A 12,263-nucleotide genomic window follows, 5' to 3' on the forward strand; every position below is an offset into this window, starting at 1 on the left:
CAGGAGTTCGGGATTAACATCCACACACTACTATATATAAGATAGATAACCAACAAGGACCTATTGTATAGCACAGGGACCTCTACTCAATGTTCTGTGATAACCTATACAAGAAAAGAATCTGAAAAAGAGTGAATATATGTATATGTGTAACTGAATCTCTTTGCTGTACACCTGAAACTAACAGAACATTGTAAATCTGCTATAATCCAATACAATTAAAAAAAAAAAGTCAACATTGCCCCTTAGTCAACCGGGCAGACACAGCTTATTCAAATGAATATATATATACATATACATATATATACAGAAAAATATAAGAAATAAGGTAAAATGTATGTATGTAAATTATGTAATGAAACTCTAAATAACACAATATATTATATAATATTTAAAAATATATATTTAAATTATTTCTGATTAAGGGTAACAGCATCAGCTTCTGTGTTCCAGCTCTAGTTTATTCACCTTGACAAGTAATTTGAGCACAGATGCCAAATGAGTAAGAAATTAAGTGTAAAAATTTTAATTTTTGATATATACACTTATGATTTATACAATAATTTTGATCCCTCTTTGGTTGGCTTTTTCTGAATTATTTTCTTCCAAAACTACACGTTTTTCTTTTTTGCAACATCTAATGTATTTCAGCATTGCAGAATTAATGTTATTTAACTTCTTACAAATGGGTGGTATTTACTCACATTAGGAAATTAAAAGGAAATATTTTTTAAAATGTGATCATATAGACTAGAGTTTTATATCTTGGAAACATAGAAGATAACAGACAGTTCTATTGAAAATGGCAAAACATTTAAAACTGCAACTCTAAGGCAGTATTGCATCTTCCTTTTCCACAATTTGTCTTGCTTCACATCTTTGAAAAGCACACAGGCATTAAAGGCATGCATGATGTGCTAGACACTTTAACTAGGTTTATTACTGCATAGGGAGAAATTTTCTTAAATTTTAATGACCTACAGGTATAGTTTGTTCTGTAAAACTACAATGAATTACTCACTCCCTGACTCACTTTAAAAATGAAATACAAGTGTCAGGTCAAAGATGAGCTGGAAATACCATCTAATTATCAAAATAACAAGAAAGTAAAGGGATCCATGTTGCCATTTAATCAAATGAGCCTGCAGTCTTGGGTGCTAATATTATGAGCATCTATCTATAATGCCATTACTCAGGCTGCCTAGAAATTAGATACTTCCCAGCTCTTCCAGCCGGGGCTTAATAGAAGCATTGCTAGCATCCGTGCAATTCTTGAAAGGGTCTGAAAAGGAACTGGAGTAGCAGCTAATGATGGGTCAGTTCACAGGGACATGGAGGTTTAAGTCAGATGGCGTCCTGGAAATTGCACCGGGCTGGGAATTGGCAGACATGAATTCTAGCCTCGCCTGTGTCCCAATCAGCCAGGAGCTCTTAGACGAGTCTCTGCACTCTTTGGAGCTCTTTGTAAAATGTAGACTCATGATTAGTTTATTTCTAAGGTTCTTTTCTTCTTTAACATCCTTTGATTATTTAAAGCATAATTTTCATCTAACTTGCAAGGAAATGTTTAGAATTCTACCATTTGAGACCCCCTGATAAAGTTTATTTGTTCAATTCAAGAGGGTCAGCAAGCTTCGTTTTTTCAAAATATCTTCTCCCCTGGATGCTCTTGTCTAAGAACTTTTTCTTTTAGAGACACACGTTCGAAACATAGCCCTCTCTAGGCATGCATGGAGAATAACTTGTCACCGTTTCTTCAGAGTAAAATTTTTATTGGATATTTTAGTTAATTAGTATAATTGAGTGGAGTAGGACCTGAGCCAAAAAAAAGTTCTATATCCCAGGAAGATATTTGGTGCTGGAGCCCAAGTACAAACCTTTCTTTTACAAAATCAAACCATCACTGGTTTTTTTTCAACCAGGGCATTTACACCAACCTGTAATGCATGTGGCTTATGAAACAACCAAAGAAGTCAGAACTTGTTCTTTTTCCCCTATTCCACTTCCCAAGATTTGCAGCCCCAAAAAAGGAGGGAAAAGACAGTAATGAAAACAAAATTTGGACCATTTTAGAATGTCCACCCCTGAGTTTGGCTAAATTTGGAAAGCAGTCAGCTGTGGGAACCGGCACTGTGGTGTGAAGTTATTAAAGGGGTTTTACCAGGGCAAACAGAAAGCATAGCTGATATTCTTTAAGAAACAGCCCTCTGACTTTGACCTGGGAGGAACAGAATACTTTTATTTTTTACCAGATAGAAGCAGAGGTTCTCATCAGAAGAGAAGACAATCTGAAAAAGAATATATATATATACATACATATATATATATTTTGTTGTTGTTGTTCTAGAACTGAACAGCAGTGAGAGCCTCACCTGGAGCTTGTTAGAAATACAGACTCTCAGGCGGCCCCAAGACCAGCTGAATCAGAATCTGCAGTTTTCACAAGATCCAGTGATTTGCATGCACCTTGAAGTTTGATAAGCACTGGCCTGGAAGAGTGAAAGAGATTTCATAAAGAAAACAGGCGAGAGGAAGGTCTGTACCCGTGATTCTCAAAGTTACCTGCGTCAGAATTGCCTGCATGGCTCATCAGACCACAGCCCACTGGATCTCCACCTCTGGAGCTCCTGATGCTGTATGTCAGGGATGGGTAATCCCCCCATTCTTCAATTCTACTGCTGGTGGTCCAGGCACCACACGTTGTGAACCATTTTATCTCTGCTTCCTTACTTCTTACCTTTTACCTACCTCCCTGCCCATCAGCTTCACTCTCTCCTCCCTTCCCCTCCCCTCCCTCTTTCTCCTCTCCCCCTCTTTCTCATCATTTGGGAGAACAACAGAGTGAATATTTAGATTCAATTTGCTATAGCCACTGGTCTCTCACATCATGTAAGGCTCTGAGGGTCATTAAAATGCTGCTCATTAACCTTGCCCTCAGGTGCTGTCAGTTCTTCAGGGTAGATAAAATGAGTACACAAACATCTATACTAAGGAGGGTCCATGGGGCCTGAGATAAATCAGAGGGAGGTGGAAATAGGGGGAAGATGGACCCACAGGGGAGATGGGTTTGGGGGTTCTGACTCTTGACACAGCCCATCTCAACTCTGAAGGAGCCACAGAAGGCCCTAAGTCAAAAGAGAAAATGGGAATTATTTTGAAGCGGGTGTGCAGAGCTAGGGTTTAGAGGAAGGCATGACATAACAAAATCTGTTTGCATTTTATTAGCTAAAATTAGTATTGAGCAGACGTAATTGTAAACGACAACTTTCTAACATGTTAGGAAAAGAAACGAGGGAAGTCCAAAACAGAGATAGAGCACTGGCCTGGGAACCTTTATTTTTCCAACTGTCATGGGAGGGAGAAGAGCAGGTCATACACCTCAGGAAGCCTCACGGTAAGGACTCTTGAGACGAAATCGTTAGTCATTTTCCTTTAAAAGATGTCCATTATTTTATTCTCTTTTGAATGGAGGCATTCTACAGGTAGAAAACTAGCAGGTTTAACTATTGTTTTAAACATAGTCAAAGTCCCCCAAAGAAGCCCAGTGTCATTCTGGGGGAAATGAACTCCCCGTTTGCTAGGAAGACCCGCTAAACAGTTAAATGTTGGTCCTGGGTCATCCTCACGGTTGGTCACCTGCACAGAATTTTGGAAGTGGGAAACTCTTAAGGTTTATCTGGCTCAACTCTCACACTTTCTAGGAAAACCAAATTGAGGTCTTCAGGGGGTCCAGCTTAGAAGATCCGCTGGTGGAGGACAGAGGGCCAGGGCACGTGTCTCAGCTCCATTTCTTTAAAACCAACATTTCCAAATGTTAATCATTCAAGTACAAGTTGCATTATTTTGGCTACATCTGAAGAACAACTGTGCTGGATATTTCCCTCCAAATCAAGTTACACTTTTTTTTTAAACTTAAATTTTTTGAAGAAGACAATTTAATTTTTTTTTAAGAAATTTATTTATTTATTTATTTATTTATTTATGGCTGTGTTGGGTCTTCGTTGCTGCGCGTGGGCTTTCTCTAGTTGCGGTGAGCAGGGGCTGCTCTTTGTTGCGGTGCACGGGCTTCTCATTGTGGTGGCTTCTCTTGTTGTGGAGCACAGGCTCTAGGCACACGGGCTCAGTAGTTGCAGCTCGCAGGCTCTGGAGTGCAGGCTCGGTAGTTGTGGCGCACGGGCTTAGTTGCTCCGTGGCATGTGGGATCTTCCCGGACCAGGGCCCGAACCCATGTCCCCTGCATTGGCAGGCGGATTCTTAACCACTGCACCACCAGGGAAGTCCCTGAAGAAGACAGTTTTAGAGCACAACTCTAAATGAAAAATCCTGTCTAGGTTATCAAAAATATAGAAAATGAAATAAGGCTATTAATTTGTAGGTAGATACAGTTATGGAGGAACAGCCAGTGGCCTGAGGCCTGATCGCTGTTGTGAAGAGATGGGCAGGAATTAAGGGTTGGTAAGGGTGGTGAGCACAGCCCTGAGGCTTTGGCCTGGGTCTAATCAGACTGGCAGTGAATGGAGAGGTGGGCTCAGGTCAAGGCCACATCCTCCTCTGCCTACAGTCATCCTGGGCCCAACTAGAACCATCTCCTAGCAGGTTCTGCACCATCTCTGCACCCCAGGGGTGCAGAGTTCGAACTTTGGGAACAAACAATACAGCGATGTTCTAGGTTACACATATTTTGTGACTGAAGGGACGATCTCTAGCCTTTATGGTTTTATTTCAACCATCAGCCTTAACAGGATATTTTTTTTTTAACATCTTTATTGGAGTATAACTGTTTTACAATAGTGTGTTTGTTTCTCCTTTACAACAAAGTGAATCAGTTATACATATACATATGTTCCCATATCTCTTCCCTCTTGCGTCTCCCTCCCTCCCACCCTCCCTATCCCACCCCTCTCATGGTCACAAAGCACAGAGGTGATCTCCCTGTGCTATGCGGCAGCTTCCCACTAGCTATCTAATTTACATTTGGTAGTGCATATATGGGGTCAGGTTTTTAAATTTAGATATAAGAAAGTTCAATATTCTATAAATAAGAATATCTTAAGTACTCATGAACATAACAAGAAGTATAATGTAGTGTCCAATTAATTGATTAGTAGTAAGGTCCTCTGTTCCCTTAAGAAACTATAATATAGTTAATTAAAGGAGATAACCAGAAAATACAAGTTAATGGTTCCTGAAATACATTGTCAATGGTTTCTGCCTACTGGCTTTAAGAACAACTGTTTATATCTAATATTCAACAAAATATTTTGCATCAAAATAATTATCTTACTTGTAACAAAAGCAGCTGGAGAAGATGATCATAGCAATTATGCAGACAGCCATAGAAATGAGCAAAGCCAGCCATCGAATGCTGCCATCGAAAAATGGACCTGATAATGGAAGTAAACAATGAAAAAGACATATTACCTTTCGATCACATCTTAAAAGGAAAAAATAACTTGTAGTGTTGAACTCTAGAAAGCTTGCTTATTGTTAAAACCAGAGAAAATATTTCACTGAGAATCATGATTGCACTTTTCTCTGCTAACCTACCTATAACAACAGGGGGCAGTGTAGGTTGTAAATACTGGTTACATAAGTTGGTCCGACAACATTCTATTGTCCGGCGTAGCTGGGCTTTTGGTGAATCCTAAAGGAAGAAAATTAGAAATAATCTGATACACGAAACTGATAATTAATTTTTAAAATATTCATAAAATACAGTTTCTAATTCAGTGAGTGAAAAGGACCTGCTAAGTTTGTGTGAAAGTGATTATTGAAAAATTTAAATCTATCGTGAAATAGTGTTGTAAAGACTCTAAAATGTTTTTTCTTAAGAAGAATGTATGTATGTGCATGGTGTGTTAGAACACTAGACTATAACTTAATTACAGATAAACAAAAGTTTATATATATTTTTCACCCAAAATTTGGCATATCTTAAGATATGACTATTCATTTGTTTTTAGTAAAAAAGTATTTAAAATCATTAATTTCTTACTTTTACATGTAGCTGTCCAGTTTTCCCAGCACCACTTATTGAAGAGGCTGTCTTTTCTCCACTGTATATCCTTCCCTCCTTTATCAAAGATAAGGTGACCATATGTGTGTGGGTTTATCTCTGGGCTTTCTATCCTTAACAGGATATTTTAAAGTCTCTTTTCATTTTAAGGATTCAGCATCGTTTACTAAGTCAAATGTAATATACTCCCAAGCACCTCTATCAATTTCTAATACATACCAATGCATTTGTTAAAGGAATGAATTGATGATTTATAGTTTTAATTACACTTCACTTCTATGGCAATATTTTCCTTCTTTGATCTGTTCATATGGAGAGTCTTTGCTTAAAATAAATTAGGTTGTATTATAGATTTTCTGTACTTCCTTCCCGGTAGTGCCTGGCAAAACTATAACTAAGTGTTTCATTATTTATGATATCACTCATATGTGGAATCTAATTTAAAAAATGATATAAGTGAACTTATTTATAAAACGGAAACAGACTCATGGATTTTTTTTGTTTTTAACTTTTAATTTTATAATGGAGTATAGTTGAGTAACAATGTTGTGATAGTTTTAGGTGTACAGCAAAGCGATTCAGTTATACATATACATGTATCTATTCTTTTTCTCACAGATTTCGAAAACAAACTTACAGTTACCAAAAGGGAAATGTGGTGGGTAGGGGTAAATTAGGAGCTTGGGATTAACACACACCCTACTGTATACAAAATAGGTAGCCAACAACCTGCGTGTATAGCACCGGGAACTCTCAGTATTCTGTAATAACGTATATGGGTAAAGAATCTGAAAAAAAAAATGAATACATGTATATGTATAACAGAATCACTATGCTGTACACCTGAAACTAACACAACATTGTAAATCAACTATACTTCAATAAAATTTTTTAAAAAAGAAAAAAATAAGATATCACATAGTACAAGAAAACAATTAATTGGACAACTGAAACCCCACAAATCTATTTCAGAAGGAACAATTTCAGTAACTAAGTAAGAAATGAATGGTAAGTAGAAAAGACTATTATCTGAGATGTATTCTCTTGACTTTATGGGTACGTTTACTGTCATAAGCAGTGGCAGGGGCTTCCCCGGTGGCGCAGTGGTTGCGCGTCCGCCTGCCGACGCAGGGGAACCTGGTTCGCGCCCCGGTCTGGGAGGATCCCACTTGCCGCGGAGCGGCTGGGCCCGTGAGCCATGGCCGCTGAGCCTGCGCGTCCGGAGCCTGTGCTCCGCAACGGGGGGGGCCGCGACAGAGGGAGGCCCGCATACCACCAAAAAAAAAAAAAAAAAAAAAAAAAAAAAAAAAAAAATAAGCAGTGGCAAAAGATAAAAACGCAGAAACATGCATTATAATCATTGGAATTGCTTGCTGTTGGGTGTCAGTTACCTTTACACCAGAGAGCCACGGATTTTCAAAGCATTTCACACGGCAAACGTTGCTGAAAGAAGGTGGTGTGGTACAGTGGACAGTATATGGATGAGATGAATCTGGATTGCAACCCCTGCTGGCCACTTATGTGGTATAAACTCAGAAAGTTATTTCACCTTTTGAATTCTAATTTCCTCAATTGTAAAATGGGAGTGGAGGCAGTGATACTAACCTCATAAGTTTGTAAGATGACTAATATTTATTATACAGGGCCTGGCAAATGCAATCATTATGATTGTTTATGATTATGATTATAATGGCCAAGGGCTTGTTAGGGTTAGCTACTTATTAATAATTGAGCTCTATAATTTTTGGATCAGTAAGATCATGAACCATGTAAAATTTCACATTATACAATGTGGTTGGTAAGTGCCTGCAGGATTTTCTTAGTTCTGAAAAACTCGCCAATAATTTACGATGTGCTAACATGTTGCCTTCACTTCAAAGAGAGTGATACTGCCTTACTCTTAGTTGGGGATAATTTTTTCCCTGGCAAAGAATTTTTGTTCGTTTAATCATACTTTCATCAAAACCATACCCATAGGAGTCAAGGGAAGAAAACCAAACTAACTTTCTTTCTGGAACAATTGTCATGATTATACTAGGTTTTCTCTTATTTTTATTTTTTTGCCATCACATTTCATCCAGCTGAAGTCACATTTTGTTGTGACCGTGAAAATCAATTCAGATCCTTGGTTGCTAAGCAGTTTCTTTTAAAAATTTCACAGCATTATTTTATTATTTATGCTGAATGATTTTACTGTGTTCATGGTCTTTTTTCCTAGTAAAAGTTCATTGAACTCTCAGTTATTTTTAGACCATGTGGATCCAAAATAGCAAAGAAAATTAAATATTGTCTTTAAAAAATAACCATCAGTCCCAAATACTTATTCGTGTTGACTCAGTTTCAGATGATTCAATGTATGACATCATCATCTGGATTCCCTTAGCCAAATTCTGTTTACAACAGTAGAACCAATGGGAAGCATTCACATATACATGTATTTTTTTCACAGAAAGAATGAAACAGATTGCTCTGAACTGCACACACATACACACACACACACACACCATAACTCAACTCTCTATATCCATGAGCTGCCAATGGTAATTTTAGTATTTGCATGGGTTGTTAACTTGCAAATCTTTCCTTTATTTAACAAATACTGAGCACCTGTAATGTATCAGGCACACCTTCAAGTGCTTGGGATACATCAGTGAACAAAACAGACATTCCTTCCTCATAGAGCTTACATTTGATCGTTTGGAAGTCTCCTCAATAATTATCACGTAGAATATTACATGAATTCATATACCTCATGACCATAGGGCTACGGTTATAACTGGAGAATTAGAAGAAATTATGAGCAGAGGCCACACACAGACGTCACTTTTCATCATTCTCGGACCTGTGCCTGTGAGCGGTGGAGTGCCCCCTGCTTCATGGCAAAATGAGAAGAAAAAGGGCATACACGAGCACAATTTCTTATTTGTAATTTCAAAATCCAAAACTGCCTGAAAACTGCAAGTTTTTTCATAACTTATTTGGTGGTAAAAGCTGACCTGATCTCGTATGGGTGTTCTATAAATCTTCATCAATTCAGTGTGAATATTCATGTTTCACTACAGAAATATTAATGTGTTTGACATGGTAAGGGATATCCCCTGAGATGTCACAATACTACCTTCATAACTTTCTAGAACCCCATCTCTCCCCCACCCCCATCAAAAAAAAAAACAACACTAAATTCTGAGACTTGTCTGGCAAGGACTTTGGACCCGTCTGTACGTATCCTTCTAAGATTCCCAACCATATTTTCTTGGAAAGGTCTATCCTTTTTTCGCTAATATAGCTTTCTTGCTTTCGGGGTTTTAAAAATATTCTTTCTTTTATGTGGTGAGAGCAGATAGTAAAAGTTGGTTTGCTCTGTTTTTCAAATATCTTTGGTTGGCAAAATAGAAAGGTTGGCAGCCCCCTCTTTCTTTTTAAACATGGTGCTCATCTGTGAAATGTGATATTGACCTAGATAGCAAGCCTGCTTCCTAGTCACTTGTGTTCCACCCGCAATCCATCTGCCCCATTATTTAATTATTATAGTTCTTTAAATTGACCCACTTAAAAAAGCTGAAATAAACTTCTTTACAAAGAAAAAATTCAATCACCACTGTAAGTGGAAAACCGGTATCATTTGCCATAAACAGGAGGTCCCTGAAAAATGAACGTGATAGAAACAAAACGCGTGATAGAAACAAAAAGCTATCTCTTGATCCACCTAAGAGGATCTCGCACATGCTTCTATGGGTCAGATATAAAGCATTTCAGATAAAGCATTTCAGGTTTCTTTCTATCTGACTCTTAACCTTCATCTCTCCCGAGACAATTTAATTTCCTTTTGTTCTGACTTGTAAGGGTGTCATCAAATGTCTTCCAAGTATTTCCTATGTCCCACAATGATCACCAAATCACATCCTGGATTTTTTTCTCCACCTTGGATCTCAACTGTTCCAGGGTAGCCCTGGATTTCTTTCCTCTTACAAGGCTATGGCCCAATGCTTCTCAAACTTTTAACAGGCACTCAACTCCCCTGAGCATCTTGCTACAATGTAGACTTTGACCCAACAGGTCTGCAGAGGAGTCAGATTCACATTTCTCCCAGGCTCCCAGGTGATGCTGCTGGTCTCAGGACCACACTTTGAGAAGCAGTGTGTCTCTGGCAATAAGATTGACAGGATGGACTGGAGGGATGGGATGGACTAGATTATCTTTGGAGCTTTTCACCATTCTTCTTTGCCCTGTAATTTCAAAGAGTGCTCTCCTAAGAGTAATTGGGAGAGCACAGCCTTAAATTATTTTTATTTCTATTCAGTAATTGAGTCTGAGTGGCAAATGACTTTTCCTAATCTCTACTTCTGTGCATCTGATGGTACTTGCATGGGCCTAATGGTATATACTGTATTGAAACACTGTTTATATGGACTGACATTATAAATTTTAGAGCAAAAACCAAAGGGATCAGCAATAAGGTTAACTGGGGAAGCAAGTTAGTGTTAACTATTTTTAAGTTTCTATAGATTCCCTTGTGTCCTCTTTCTTTGTGGGTTACATACATGCATAATATTATCTTACTTTTCCAATAAACTACCTCAAGAAACCAGGAATGAATGTGTGCATGAAAGAGTATTTAATCTTTCCATGAGAGATGTATTATGGTAGGTTCTATTCTGATCTATTGTTTTGCATTATAAAAAGTCTGGATATGACCCACTTCACTCATTTCATGCTCACTACTTGTCACAGGTTGCAGTTTGAGAGCCCTGGACCAGAAGACCACTAGGCTTCTGCCTTGGCCAGCAGGCACCATCTCCAAGTCCAGCGGTTTGTGAATAGAATTCTTTCAAGGACCAAAGCAGTCTTGATGTCTAATGTTCTCTAACCAGAACTTTAGTACCAGCTTTATTTTCAGTTCCAAGCACTCTCTCTGCTCTCACGTAATGCACTGTTTATGGATTTGTAAACCAAGACTCAGGGAATCTGAGTGATATGCTCTTATCAGAGAACGTGAAATCTTCCCAGGTCTCGTCCTTTGCTTTTCCCAGCAAACCACTTGGTTCATGGCTGGTGTAATACTTTCCTCTTCCAAATATTTTCAAAACAGGCAGTTTGTATCTTGAGTTTCAACACAAACATAAATGTTTGTTTGGAAAGGGAATACAGAAGGCGACATGTAGCAGTCATTTTAAATTCACACAAGGATAAATAAAATGTTATAGTCCTGAATGAATAAAATTAATTTAAATGTTTTGTTTTAAAAAACTCTCTGGCAGTTTGTCCCATGCATTAATAATCGCTTCTGATTTTATGAAACTTTTACAGTTGAACAATACCAACTGGGCTCACCCTCTTAATCTATTAATGAGGGAGTTGAAATAGATTATCCCCAAGGACACTGCTGGTTCTTTTGAAGAGAGTTTTATTGTGAAAGGCCAGCCTACAGTCAGGCACCCTTGCTGCTACTTTACCTGTTGCCAAGAACTTCATGGTCTGATAGTTTCTCTTATGAGGGGGAAGAAGTCAGGGAAAAAGAAGCTGTCAGAGGTCCTGGGAGCCCTGTTGCGTGGACATCATCATGCCACACTGCTTTTGGCCATATTCCTATTTCTTTTTTTAAAAAATAAATTTATTTATTTATGTTTGGCTGTGCTGTGTCTTCACTGCTTCCCGCAGACTTTCTCTAGTTGGGGCGAGCAGGGGCTACTCTTCATTGCGGTGCGCAGGCTTCTCATTGTGGTGGCTTCTCTTGTTGCGGAGCACGGGCTCCAGGCGCATGGGCTTCAGTAGTTGTGGCACGTGGGCTCAGTAGTTGCAGCTCGCGGGCTCTAGAGCGCAGGCTCAGTAGTTGTGGTGCATGGGCTTAGTTGCTCCGCGGCATGTGGGATCTTCCCGCACCAGGGCTCGAACCCTTGTCCCCTGCATTGGCAGGCGGATTCCCACTGCACTACCAGGGAAGCCCCCCATATTCCTATTTCTTCTTTGGCTCTGACCTGAGCAGGATGAAAGCATGTGTCTTTGGCTTTTTGAGGGCTGCCTGACACTGTGACTGATTCTTGTGGGCTTCTTTTCTGCCAGCTTCTTTGGATGTTAGCAACCGTCCAGGAGAAGACGATGCAGGACAGTGGCTCTGAGGGCCACTGGGCAGCTGAGGGCCCTGGGGACTTGCAAACAAACTCCAAAGGTCAGGCCATGCCCTTTGAGATTCTGATTCAGTAGGTCCTGCTGCACCTCCACAACCCTCTACATTTTTTTTTTTTTTTTT

At 39.0% G+C, this 12,263-nt stretch overlaps 1 protein-coding gene across 16 annotated transcripts in view; it reads right to left on the reverse strand.

The window, feature by feature from the left end:
• Nucleotides 1-12,263, reverse strand: part of LOC102991401 (thyroid hormone receptor beta) — a 383,492-nt gene that overhangs the window by 149,418 nt on the left and 221,811 nt on the right. Inside the window, exon 1 of one of the 16 annotated variants that reach the window (XM_055080029.1) lies at nt 2,373-2,391. The exons of the other annotated variants lie outside the window; for them this stretch is intronic. The gene's annotated coding sequence lies outside the window, so the exon portion shown is untranslated. Of the gene's footprint in view, nt 1-2,372; nt 2,392-12,263 lie in introns of those variants that run through there. 16 annotated transcript variants of the gene reach the window in all.

The sequence above is a fragment of the Physeter macrocephalus genome, chromosome 1 (assembly GCF_002837175.3).
Source record: "Physeter macrocephalus isolate SW-GA chromosome 1, ASM283717v5, whole genome shotgun sequence".
NCBI classification, from domain to species: domain Eukaryota; kingdom Metazoa; phylum Chordata; class Mammalia; order Artiodactyla; family Physeteridae; genus Physeter; species Physeter macrocephalus.